The sequence below is a fragment of the Amblyraja radiata genome, unplaced genomic scaffold (genome assembly GCF_010909765.2).
Source record: "Amblyraja radiata isolate CabotCenter1 unplaced genomic scaffold, sAmbRad1.1.pri S70, whole genome shotgun sequence".
In the NCBI taxonomy this organism is placed as follows: Eukaryota; Metazoa; Chordata; class Chondrichthyes; order Rajiformes; family Rajidae; genus Amblyraja; species Amblyraja radiata.
The window spans coordinates 575,863-588,488 of record NW_022630164.1 but is presented as its reverse complement, the minus strand read 5'-3'; positions in this window follow the sequence as shown (position 1 = coordinate 588,488).

The window sequence follows — 12,626 nt, the reverse complement described above, 5'->3', positions numbered from 1 at the left end:
AAGGGATAATAGAACATACTACAAATGTGGCCTAACCAAAGTTTTATAATGCTGCAACATAACTGGCTCATATGCTCAATGCCGTAACCAATGAAGGCAAGCAGAGCATCTATTTTTTTTTTTAACCACAATCTAGCTGAGATCCCACTTTGAGGAAGCTATGGACTTTGACCCCAAGATCCCTCTCCACATCAATGGCGTTGAGTCTTGCCATTAGCTGTATACTTTCCCATTATGTTTGACCTCAGAAAGTGCAACCCCTCTCATTTGCTTGGATCATTTTTCCATCCATATCTGTACCTGAGCTAAATCCCACTGTATCCTTCAACGACCTTCGTCACTGTCCACGATTCCACCAACTTTGGTGTCATCTGCAAACCTACTAAACAACCCACCCACATTTACGTCCAAGTCATCCATATAGATCACAACAGCAGAGGACCCAGCACAGATCCCTGCGGTACATCACTGGTCACAGACCTCCTGCCAGACCAACACCCTTTCACTACTACCCTCTGTCTTCTACGAATAAGTGCTTTAGGAAGTATATTCTAATATGTAGGCCATCTTTGCCTGTGATGGAACATGCCCAGACAATAAAGGACAAAAGAAAATCAAAACTGGGGAAATAATGCTTCATACCGGAAAACCAAGGAGAGCATGACATTAAAACATTGTGAACGTTAAAAGGAATTAAAAACTTACCATGTTCTTGAGATAGTTAGACTTAGACTTAGATAGTCTTAGACTTAGATTAGACAGACTTAGATCTGTAGTTGCCTGCAGCCATACATGTAATAATAAACAACAAAACACACAATAAACACAAATTAACATCCACCACAGTGAGTTCACCAGGCACCTCCTCACTGTGATGGAGGCAAAAATCTTAGGGTTACTGTCTCTTCCCTCCTCTTCTCCCTCTGCGCTGAGGCGATACCCCACCGGGCGATGGTAAGTCAGTCCCGCGGCTCACCGAGCTCCGCGAACGGGCCGGTTCAAGCTCCGCGGCCCGGGGTGGTCGAAGCTGCCGCCCTCCAGTCCAGCGGACGCAGCTGTTGCCGCGGGAGCTCCGGAAAACAGGCACCAGCCTGTGACCTGCGAGCTCCAGATGATGTCGTCCACAGGCCCGCGGCCGAGCCCCGGATTCAGGTCGCCGCCGCCAGAACGCTGCCTCAGCTACCGGAGCACCGTCTCAGCCCCGCGCCGGGCCGCCTCAGCTACCGGAGCGCCGTCTCAGCCCCGCGCCGGGCCACCACAGCCACAGGAGCACCGCCTCAGCCCCGCGTCGGGCCGCCTCAGCCAGTGGAGCGCCGTCCCAGCACCGAGCCGGGCCGCCCTCACGGGAGCGACATCCCAGCCCCGAGTCGTGCCGCTGCCACCGCAGCGTCTCAGCCAGCACCGTCCCAGCCCTGCGCCGGGCCGTCCTCACCGGAGCGCCGAGTCGTGTCGCTGCCCGAACGCCGCCACAGCTCGAAGACGGCCAGCCTCACGTTGGTGAGTCCTGGCTGGCTCTACCTCCGGAGCCTCGAGGTCGGTCGCAGGTTGGAGGCCGCCAGCTCCGCCATTAGGCCTCAGTGCAGACGGAGGCAGAGAAGGGGGATACGACAAGAAAAAGTCACATTCCCCCGAAGGGAGAGACAGAAAGCCCTGTTTCCGCCCCCCCCCCCACACATAACACAACCTAATAACCAAAAATGTAACTAAACAAGACAAAAAAAAAAAAAAAAAAACAACACAAAAACAGTAAAAACAGACGGACTGCAGGCGTGCCGCAGCCGTTCAACAGCGCCACCACTTCCGGAATGGATATTGTAGGATATTGTAGGATTATAGTTATGGATATTGTAGGCATGTAATGTTTATTTGCAAATAAGTTTGTGATCACTCATTTCTATGCTTTACAACACAGATTTAACTTTGAATATCTTGATCTTGCACATTTTGCATTTTGTAAAAACAAAATGTTACAAAACTCAGTTGGACAAGATTACATCAGTTATGAATAATATAACTAGCTCTCTGTCCTAAGAGGAAAATAATTATTTGCTACATTTTGGCTCTCCTCAACTCATTTTGCTTTATCTATATGTAACAATTTCTGAACTGACACTGTAAGAGATTTTTGCAAACTACAAGCTACAAGACATGATCCAACAAAAACAGTTGGTGATGCATGATCTGGCTAAAGTGGCACACGAGTTCATGTAGGATCACTCAGCTTACATACTGATTAATGAGAGAATTCAGCCAAAGCTATTTAATACAATGGATCTAATATTATAAGGAGGCTGCAGGATAAGATCTTTCTGGACTTTGGCTTCGGGGCACAACCCTGTCCGCATTAACAAAGCTGCTGGAGAGATGGTTGACAGTTTCAAGTTCCTCAGCATACATATCACCAGCAACCTAACCTTGTCCCTTCTTATGGTATGGTGATCAAGAAGCCGGATCAGTCTATTTACTTTCTATGGCGTCTGAGAAGCTTGAACATATCCATGAGGATTCTCTTTAACTTCTACAGATCAAGAGACAAGAGAGTTTTTATTGTCATAAGTTCCGAATCAGAACAATGAAATTCTTATTTGCAGCAGCACAACAGATATGTAAACATAGTACAAGTAAACACCATAATAAATAATAAAAAACTGTTCAGTATATATATGAGAGTTAGATTTAGCTCTGAGGGCTAATGGAATCAGGGGATGTGGGAAATGGCAGGTACAGGGTACTGATTCTGGATGATCAACCATGATTATGTTGAACTAGAGGACTAGAGACGGAAATTAGCTACTGATTGGCTACAATCTCGCATATTTACATGCAAATGTTCATTAATATGCACTGTCCCTATAAACAAATTATTATTATTATTATTATTATTATATTATTATTATTATTATTATTAATGGAGGTGCTGGCTCGAAGGGCCAAATGGCCTACCCCTGCACCTATTTTCTATGTTTCTATCTTTCTAGTCAAACACTGAAGAAGAGTTCAGTAGCTACTGGAATCTTGCAATTTACAGAATTGCTGAATGGACTGAATGCTGTGCAGATTGAATAGATGCATTGAGAAAGGATGTAGAGTCTGCAATGTAGAGTCTGTCCATAGGCTCTGAAAATCCTTTGAGGGATGTATTAAAAGACATGGACATTAACATCAGCCCACTACAGCATTGCATAGGTGTGACATGCGGACTGAAAACAGACATTTTAGAGCTGGAACCCTGGATATGATCCTGAAAGTGAATATGAAGAGGAGTTTGCATGTGGCTTCAAAGACGGCAGTGAGAAACAATAAAAAATCCAGTGCCTTTAGTTATTGAATGAGCTATTAGCCTCTGCATCAGGTTTTATATTAACGCTTGGTGTTTGTGGGCAAGTTAATACAATATATTCAATGTTTTGATGATTATTGTGTTGTGGCAATAGTTGTAGAACAGGATACACGAATTGATGAGCCAAGGGGCTGTCCCACAGCGACGACCTAATCTGCGAGTTACGAAGAGTGTCTTCGACCTTCAAGCTCGAGGGCACTCGCCTGAAAAACCTCGAGGTGGATCGGCCTTCCGCGTTGAAAACGTGAACTGGATCAACTGACCGCACACGCACAAACATATCGCAAAGGTGGGGGCCAGGGAAAGCTGGGAACGCTGTCTGAAATTCACACCTGTGATGAGGAGGAAGGTAAAAGACGGCTGCACAGTGTACGGTAAGTCCTTTAGAGAGCGCGGAGGGGGGGGGGGGGGGGGGGTGGGGGGGGTGGGGGGGATAGAAGGGGAGAGAAGGGAGAAGAAGGACGGAGACGGGAGGAGAAGGAGTGGAGACACTTTTAAGAAGTATAATAAAGTTTAGCAGGCATTTTACCTACTGATCGGTTTTCTTTGGTCCTGAAAACTCCAATGAACCAATCAAAATGCCCAGTCAGCGAAGGAGACTGCCTACAGCTGTCCTCGACTGCCTGTAACTAAATGGCGGCCCCACTCCACTGCACTAAGAGTTAAAAAGAACCATGCCGACCAAATTTTACTCGCGGAAATGTTTTCAACATGCTGACAATTTTTCTGCGACCTAGCTGAGGCCGCGAGTATTCGGAAACTTCCGTCGAGCATGAAGGAGAGTTCCAGTGACCTCATAGGACCTCCTAGAACCACGTGTCGACCATGCTGCGAGTTTGAGTCGAGGGCAAACTCTTCTAAACTCGTAGATTAGGTCGCTGCTGTGGGACAGGCCCTTCAGGGAACTACCTGAGAAGATGATGCTCCTCAGCGCTCCGTTTCGCTGGCCCGGGGCAGCCGGCAGCCTGAAGCCGCGGTCTGCACAGCTCCAGCTGGTGCGGCGTCTACAGCCCGGCATCCCTCGTGGGGGACCCGGGGGAAGAAGAAGCCATCACTGCCGGCCCGTGGCCAACTTCTACCGCGGGGCCGGCATGGACTTACCATCACCCCTGGAGGGGAGCTTCGACCGCCGGCCCTGCAGTCTACGGTGCTTCTGGCTGTGGCGGGGACTTTAAATCTCGACCACCGGCCTGCGGCCTACAACAATCTAAAGCCGCGGTCTCCGGTGAGGAAGAGCCGATCCTGGACTGACTGGACTCTGGTCCTGTCCACGGGGGGGAAATGGAGGAGGACTGGCCAATTTTTTGTGCCTTCCACCACAGTGATGAATGCTGTGGTGGATGTTTGTGTTACAGTTTTATTGTGTGTTCTTTATTATTGTACTGCTGCTGACAACCCAAATTTCCACCAACCCTGGTTGTGTGGCAGTAAATTATATCTATCTATCTATCTATGATCAGATATAATTAATGGTGCCTGGAGCAAATATCTCAAAGATACCAAGTTAGATTTGCAGTATTCAGTATACAAGGAGAGCAAGAAACTAAGTAATTAACTAATTGAAACAGTGAAGTATATAAGTGTAAGGTACTGCCAAGAACATTTTAAATCATATATTTTGATTTTTGTTATATTGTTGCACCCAGACAGCGAAGTGCTAACCCGAAATGCCATCTGTCCATTTCCATCACCCATCGGTTTAGGTTTATTATTGTCACTGAGGTACAGTGAGAAGCTTTGTTTTGCATGATATCCAATCTCATCAGATATATTACACATAAGTACATCAAGTCAAAGTCAAGTACTATAATAGAACCAAGGAGAAGACACAGAGTGCAGAATATAGTTCTCTGCATTGTCTTGCACCTGTTCCATAGACACTATTCAAAGTCCGCAATGGGGTTGAGGTGAATTGGACAGTACCCTAGCTTATGGAAGGACTGTTCAGAAGCCTGGAAACAGAGGGGAAGTAGATGTTCCTGGTGTGCAAAGGGAGTGGAGAGCAGAAGGAATGGCCTGTAGTGGGATAAATCTTTGACTCTGTTGGCTGCTTTTCCAAGACAGGGTCAGGTGCAGATGAAATCAATGGTGAGGAGTCTGATTTTGGCAATGATCTTGGCAACATCCACAACTCTTTGCCATTTCTTATTGCCTTGGGCACAGCTGCTACCAAACCAAGCTGAAATGCATCCCGACAATTTCCTCCATCATTTTGCTGTTATAATTGTTGCTGAGTATAATAAAGGATGTTCCTTTTATATGTCTCCAGTTGATTTGATTATGCAAGAAGTAACACAAATATGCCTACAGATATTAATCCTACCACCATTACAAAATAAGCAATTTAAGTTAACATTTAGATAATCCCTCCAGTGTCCAAATCTCTAATGAACATCTGTGATGACTCTTGTAATTTTTTATGCAGAATTTGGTACACAGGGTATTTGCAGAATTTGGTACTCAGTGACGCATATATATATTTCTATCTGTCATCATGCACAAGTGATCCTGAACCTAGATTTAATAATCGAGAGGTCTGAATTCAATTATATTTGTCAGATGCAGAATTTAACTTCAGGTAATTTGATACAAAGTGTGACAGCGAAGTTTCCATATTGTTGAAGCTGCTTCACTGATGCCTTTGGGAAGGAAGGCATGAGTCAAGAGTGTTTATTCATCAAATGCATCAGATATGAACCAGAAAAATGAAATACTCATTTGCGGCAGGCTTTACAGGTACATTAGATGCAACAACAACAATAAAAACATAAATTATCAGATATTCTAAGCAAACTAGACCATGTCAGGGCAAAAAAACTAAGTATGTAGAGCAAACATGGCAGTGCAAAGTCCATGGTGGTTCAGTGCTGGTGTAGGGTTGTGCATTGTGCATTGAGGTTCAAGTGTCTGATGGTTGATGAGAAAAAACTGTTCTTGAACCTGGTGATAAGGAATCTCAGGTTACTGATTTTAGCAACGAGAAGTCAGCATGGTGTGGGTATTTGATGAAATGATCTGTCTTCTTGAGGCAGTGCTTTCTGTAGATCCCATTGATGATGGGGAGATCATGGTAATGTCCACCAACTTCTTCCGCCTCTTTCTTCTTGATGTATTCAAGAGAGAGTTAGAGGGCTAACAGAATCAAGGGATAAGGGGAAAAATCAGGGTACTGATTCTCAATGATCAGCCATGATTATGTTGAATGGCGGTGCTGACTCGAAGGGCCGAATGGCCTGCTCCTGAACCTACCTTCTATGTTCGACCGTCCAAATTTCAGCTTATGTAGTTGGATCTGTGTGTGACAAAAATATGTCCTTCTGAAATGGTCCACTCAGTTCCGATGCAATTGGTGATGGAATTAAATGATAGATTTTCCAGTGGCACCCCTATCATGTGAATATATAATAAAAAAATACTGCTTTTATATCAGGCAGTTGCTTTTTTAATCGTCAGCAGCATTTGTTAAGTCAAAGCTGGAAATAGTTCCTTTTTTTAAGCTTATTCTAAAAGGTTATTAACCTGAAATATTAACATTCTTTTTCTCAGATGTGCCTGATCTGCTGAGCTTTTCTAGAATATGTCTGATTTTAAGGTTTCCCAGCATCCGCGGTCATTTGCCATTGAAATAATATTATTTATTCAAGTTGGTAAAGTCCATGATTGTGGGATACTTTTCTCATGGCCGTCTGCCCAGGCATAAAATTCTGGACTTTATCGGGCCTGAGATGCTTTTGATGGGTCAGTCAGAACCGATAATGGGATTTGATTCTTTTCAGTTAACAACCTAGCAAAATTTAAAAGGTATGGATGTTTCCAAATGTAATTAAATTATCGATGCAGCCAGTTAATTCTGAGAACAGAATGTCACCCATAAAGAGGAGATCTCCAGCTGGCTTTGTACATTGGCTGGATTGTCTATGATGTGGCTAACTGCCCACTTTGGTGCCCCACACAACCTGTTCATCTTCACCAATAATAATAATAATATCTTTTATTGTCATTGCACGTCAGTGCAACGAGATTTAGTGTGCAGCTCCACTGATGTACAAGAAAGGTAAATAAATACAATACATAAATAAGCAAGCTGAATTGATTGACGTGACCATCTGAGGGAGACTGTCCAAAGGGGGTGGGTGGGGGGGCACTCATTAGGGCCGGTTCAGAGCCGCTATAGCTCTTGGGATAAAACTGTTCCTGAGTCTGGAGGTTCGGGCGTAGAAGGCCTTGTAACGTCTGCCGGAGGGAAGTAGTTGAAACAGACCGTGGCAGGGGTGTGATGAGTCCTTATGGATGCTGAGGGCCTTCCTGAGGCACCGCGTGTGGTAGATGCCCTCCAAGGCTGGTAGCTCTGTCCCGATGATCCGCTGCGCTCTGTTGACGACGCGCTGAAGAGCTCTCCTCTCCGCCTCCGTGCAGCTGAGATACCACACTGAGATGCCATACGTTAGTATGCTCTCTGTGGTGCAGCGGTAGAACGTTGTCAGCAGCTGTTGGGGCAGACCAGTCTTTTTTAATGTCCTCAGGAAGAACAGTCGTTGCTGTGCCTTCTTGACCAGCGCGGCGGTGTTTGTGGACCATGTGAGGTCTTCTGAAATGTGAGTGCCCAGAAACTTAAAGCTGGACACTCTCTTCTATGGATCACAGATCTAATCAAAGTCCAGGTATTACTGGCGGAGCCCCCTTACTTCACTGTACTTCAGTTCAGTTTCAGTTCACTATAGGTTATTGTCACGGGTACCGAGGTACAGTGAAAAGCTCATGTTGCATGCAACAAGTGAAGTGGCAACCAGTGGCCAGAAGTAGAGCTGCAACCTCACAGTGCCCAAAAACAGGGTACGATCCTGCTCTCGGGAGCTGTCTGAGTGGAGTTTGTATGTTCTCCCTGTGACTACATGGATTTTTCTGCCTGTTACAGTTTCCTTCCACATTCCAGAGATGTGCAGGTTTGTAGGTTAATTGGCTTCTGTAAACTGCCCCTATTGTTTGTAGGAAAAAGTAGGTTAACGTGGAACTTTTATATGGGTGATCAATGGTCGGTGTGGACAAAAAATTCCCTTACAACACACACACTTCCCCAGTCCAGAAGCCTACCAAAAAACCCCTCTAAAAACGTCTAGGGTCCTCAAAACTTAGGACGAGCCCCCATTTTGTTATTCCCCAAAATCACATATTATAAACACCCTCACCTAATTATCTATGCCTTATGATTTCAAAAATGATGCACAAATGGAAGTTACTTTGGTATTTATCTGCCAAGTATCCAAAGATTTTAGAATGATCCTTGTTTAATGAGTGATTTTATAAATGACTCTTGGGAGGTAGCGAATGATGCTCTCACTAAAGCAAGGAGGTGGAGGAGGGATAGAGAGCCTTGTAATGTGGTTTCAAGACATCAATCTTCCACCTAGTGGAAGAGTCTAGGACAAGGGGCTATAGCCTCAGAATAAAATGACGAACCTTTAGAAAGGAGATGCGGAGGAATTTCTTTAGTCAGAGGGTGGTGAATCTGTGAAATGCATTGACACAAGCAGCTGTTGAGGCCAAGTCATTGGGTATTCTTAAGGCACAGATTGACTGATTCATGAGTAGTATGGGTGTCACGGGTTATGGGGAAAAGGCAGGAGAATGGGGTTGAGTGGGAAAGATAGATCAGCCATGATTGAATGGCGGAGTAAACTTGATGGGCTGAATGGCCTAATTCTTCTCCTATAACATGAACTTATGATTTTTAACAACCTCTATAGATGCAAGATAGAGAGCATTCTATCGGGATGTATCACAAGTTGGTTTGGCAACAGTTTTGTCGAAGATACAAGAACTTAGAGTTGTGGATGTAGCCCAATCCATCGCACAAACCAATTCCCCACCATTGACTCCACCTATACTTCACATAGCCTTGGAAATGCAGCCAACATAATCAAGGACCTTTTTCATCCTTTTTCATCCCCTCTTCCCTTCCCTGTGGTTTGTAGATACAAAAGCTTGAAGGCACATACCACCAGATTCAGGAATAGCTTCTTCCTTGCTGTTAACTAACTACAGGCAGGCCTCCCATTAGGGTGTAGTCTCAATCTTCCAATCTACCTGACTGCAGACTTTAGACTTCTTCTCTGCAACTGTAACGCTATAAGGCTGCAACAGTATATTCTTCATTTTGGTATTTTTTCTCTTGTTGTATTTGTATAGGACTTGATTGTCCAGTATGGTATTATTAGACTGGATAGCACACAAGTAAAGCTTTTTCACTGTATCTCAGTACATGTAACCATAATAAACCCCAATACCAATACCAACAGTAATCAATAAACCATTTAGCTTAACATCAGTGGTGCTAGAAACTGCGTTTCAAGACTTGTAAAGTGGACATTTGTTAAGAGAGAATGTAAGAATATGATGTAAACTTTCTTACAGAATGTAGCGGCAGGTTTTTATATTGTTCAAGAGATTACTCCCTCTAGCCGCTAAATTGACTGCATGGTTTAGGGAAATGTCTTTATACGCATGCGAGCTCACCGTCAGACCTTCAGAGCTTCTTCACAGATAAGTCTGCAAAAACACAGTATTTTGATTTATAAATTATTTATTGTTGATGAAAAACAATAAGGCACAACCAAACTTCTTCCGACTCGTTACTATAATCTTCATCGAACTCCAACTTATCGCTTTAAACATTAGAAAAATCCTCGTGTCTCTGTTACACTTCGCATGGTCAAAGGGTAAACCTTCTCTATGCTGGTCTGAAACTAAACTAACAACTAAGCTTCTGCGCAAGAAACTTAGCTCGAAACACGCCCAAAAATACATCATAAATCCCACCCACAATATAATGGGCAATCTAAAATTTAAAGACACATGCCGTCATCAATAACACACAAAACAAGCCAAATGGCCACTACACAGAATGTTATAATGTTCTGGGTGAAAGGTTATGCTTCATATTATTAGAGATTTACAGTATGTATTGGACCGAGAATAATAGTTGACTGAAAGCAGTAGAAGTAAACAGTTGTTTGCAGAGTGTAGCCAGTGGATACCATGGGGATGTGTAAACTCTACACGTCACTGATGTGGGAAAGTACGTTGTGAAGCTGAATGTGCTACAGACAACTGGAGGACTGGCAAATGTATTGCTGTATTGTGTGTTGAAATGTGAAGTCATCCACTTTGGTCGGATAGCTATTAAGGCAGGTTAGTGAAATGTGTTGCACCTGTAGTCAGGATCGATCCCTGGTCTCTAGTGCTGTAACCAGCAACTCTACCGCTGTGCCACTGTGCCACCCTCCGGCTTTTCCTTCTTATCCTCCCACTTCCCCTTCCTTCCTGTTCCCTTGTATCCATATCTCTCCACCCTGCTTTACATTTCACTCCTTCACATTTCATTCCTTTACTTGTCTGAAGCGCTTTTGTCTCCGTTTTACCTCTTACAAACCTTTGTCACTTGCTCCACCCATCTGCCAATCAACTCCCTTGTCTATATCCACCTATCGCTAACCAGGCTTTGCCCCTCTCTTTTCCAGTTTCCATCTGTCTGTAGAAGCCTCCCGACCCAAAACATTGTCTGTCCTTACCCCCACAGATGCTGCCTGTCCCGTTGAATTCCTCCAACCTTTTGTTTTCTTGCTCAAGATTCCTGCAGCTGCATTTTCTTGTGTCACTGCTGGTATCACTGTGGGTGGAGGAAGGGAAGCCAATGCTGCTCATTCTTTGGCTGCGTCAGGACAGAGAAGAAAAGAGTCAGACAGCTCGGCAGATGCTGGGCTGACTGGAGAGATTCTGGTGTGTGACCACATGCCTGACCTTATCAATAAAGTCTGGGGAACATAAAGTTCTTGACGAGGGTTTCATGAACAGATGGGCTGAATATGAGAGGAGGTGGACAATGTCATTGAGATAATGCAACCGATTTTATGGTGAAAAAGACGGATGTAAGAAGCTCAAGGTCGTTGGATGCTTAAAGTCAAGCGGAATGCAGTTTAAAAGCAACATACAGGTCCACCACTGATTTTCCAGCAAATGGTGTTCTGCACCCCTCCCCCCCCCCCCCCCCACCCTTTAATCCGGTCAAAATCCCTCCCCGAATGTGGCGCCTAGGCCGGTGAAGCGGCCGGTCTCAATCTCTAGCGGACCTCTGCGCCGATCAGTGGGTCAAATTTGTTGCCTGCGGCTAGGAGCTGGAACTATGGCCCGTCCCCACAGCTGTCTTCCATGGCTGAATTTGTGGGCTGGTATCTCGGCCCTTAAGCCGTGACCTTTGTTTGTCAATGGTTTGTCAAATTGGTGGTGGACCTGTACCTCATTCTGATGGAGAGTAAGAATTAAATTGTTATTGTGCAAACAAAGGGAGAGAAACACTATGTTGAATCCCCTCCACATCTAAACTGTAGTTCCACTGACTTCATAAAGTCTTAGACTCATATGGGATACAGCATAGTAATAGACCCTTCAGCCCAATGAGACCATGCTGACCATCAAGCACCTACTGACACTAATTCTACATCATCCCTATTTGTTCTCCTCACATTCCCATTAACTCCTCGAGACTTTATCACTCACTTAAATATCAGGATAATTTAACAGTTAACCAATGAATTCTCATTAGTTTAGTTTAGTTTAGAGGTGCAGCGAGGAAAATAGGTCCCTCGACCCACCTAGTCCATGATGACCATTGATCACAAGCACACTCATCCCATGTTATCCCACTTTCACATCCTACACGCAATTTGACACAAGCCAATTAACCTACAAACTCACACATCTTTGGAATGCGGGAGAAAACCGGAACACCCGGAGAAAACCAACGCAGTCGCAGGGAGAACGTACAAACTCTGCGCAGACAGCAAAAGTAGTCTGGATCGAACCCTGGTCTCTGGTGCTGTGAGGCAACAGCTCTTCCAATGTGCCACTGTGCTACCCTCATGTGTGGGAGGAAATCAGGGCACTGGGAAGAAACAAATCTGTCCAGAGGAAGAATGTGCAATCTTCACACAGCCAGCACCATAAATATGTATCATATAATTCATCAACATTTCTCAGCAAACAGATAATTGCAGAAGTGCAAAGGGGATTAGAAATAGAAAATAAGTAGGCGTAGGAGTAAATATCTTAGATGCAGAAACAAAAACATTTGGAACCTATTGTGATACTTGAAGACATCCTTTGAATTCCAAATAGGCAATCAGTGTACATGTGCAGGAAGGAACTACAGATGCTGGTTTACACCGAAAGATACAGAATGCTGGAGTAACTCAGCGGGTCAAGCAGCATCTCTGGATTCCTCGTATTATCC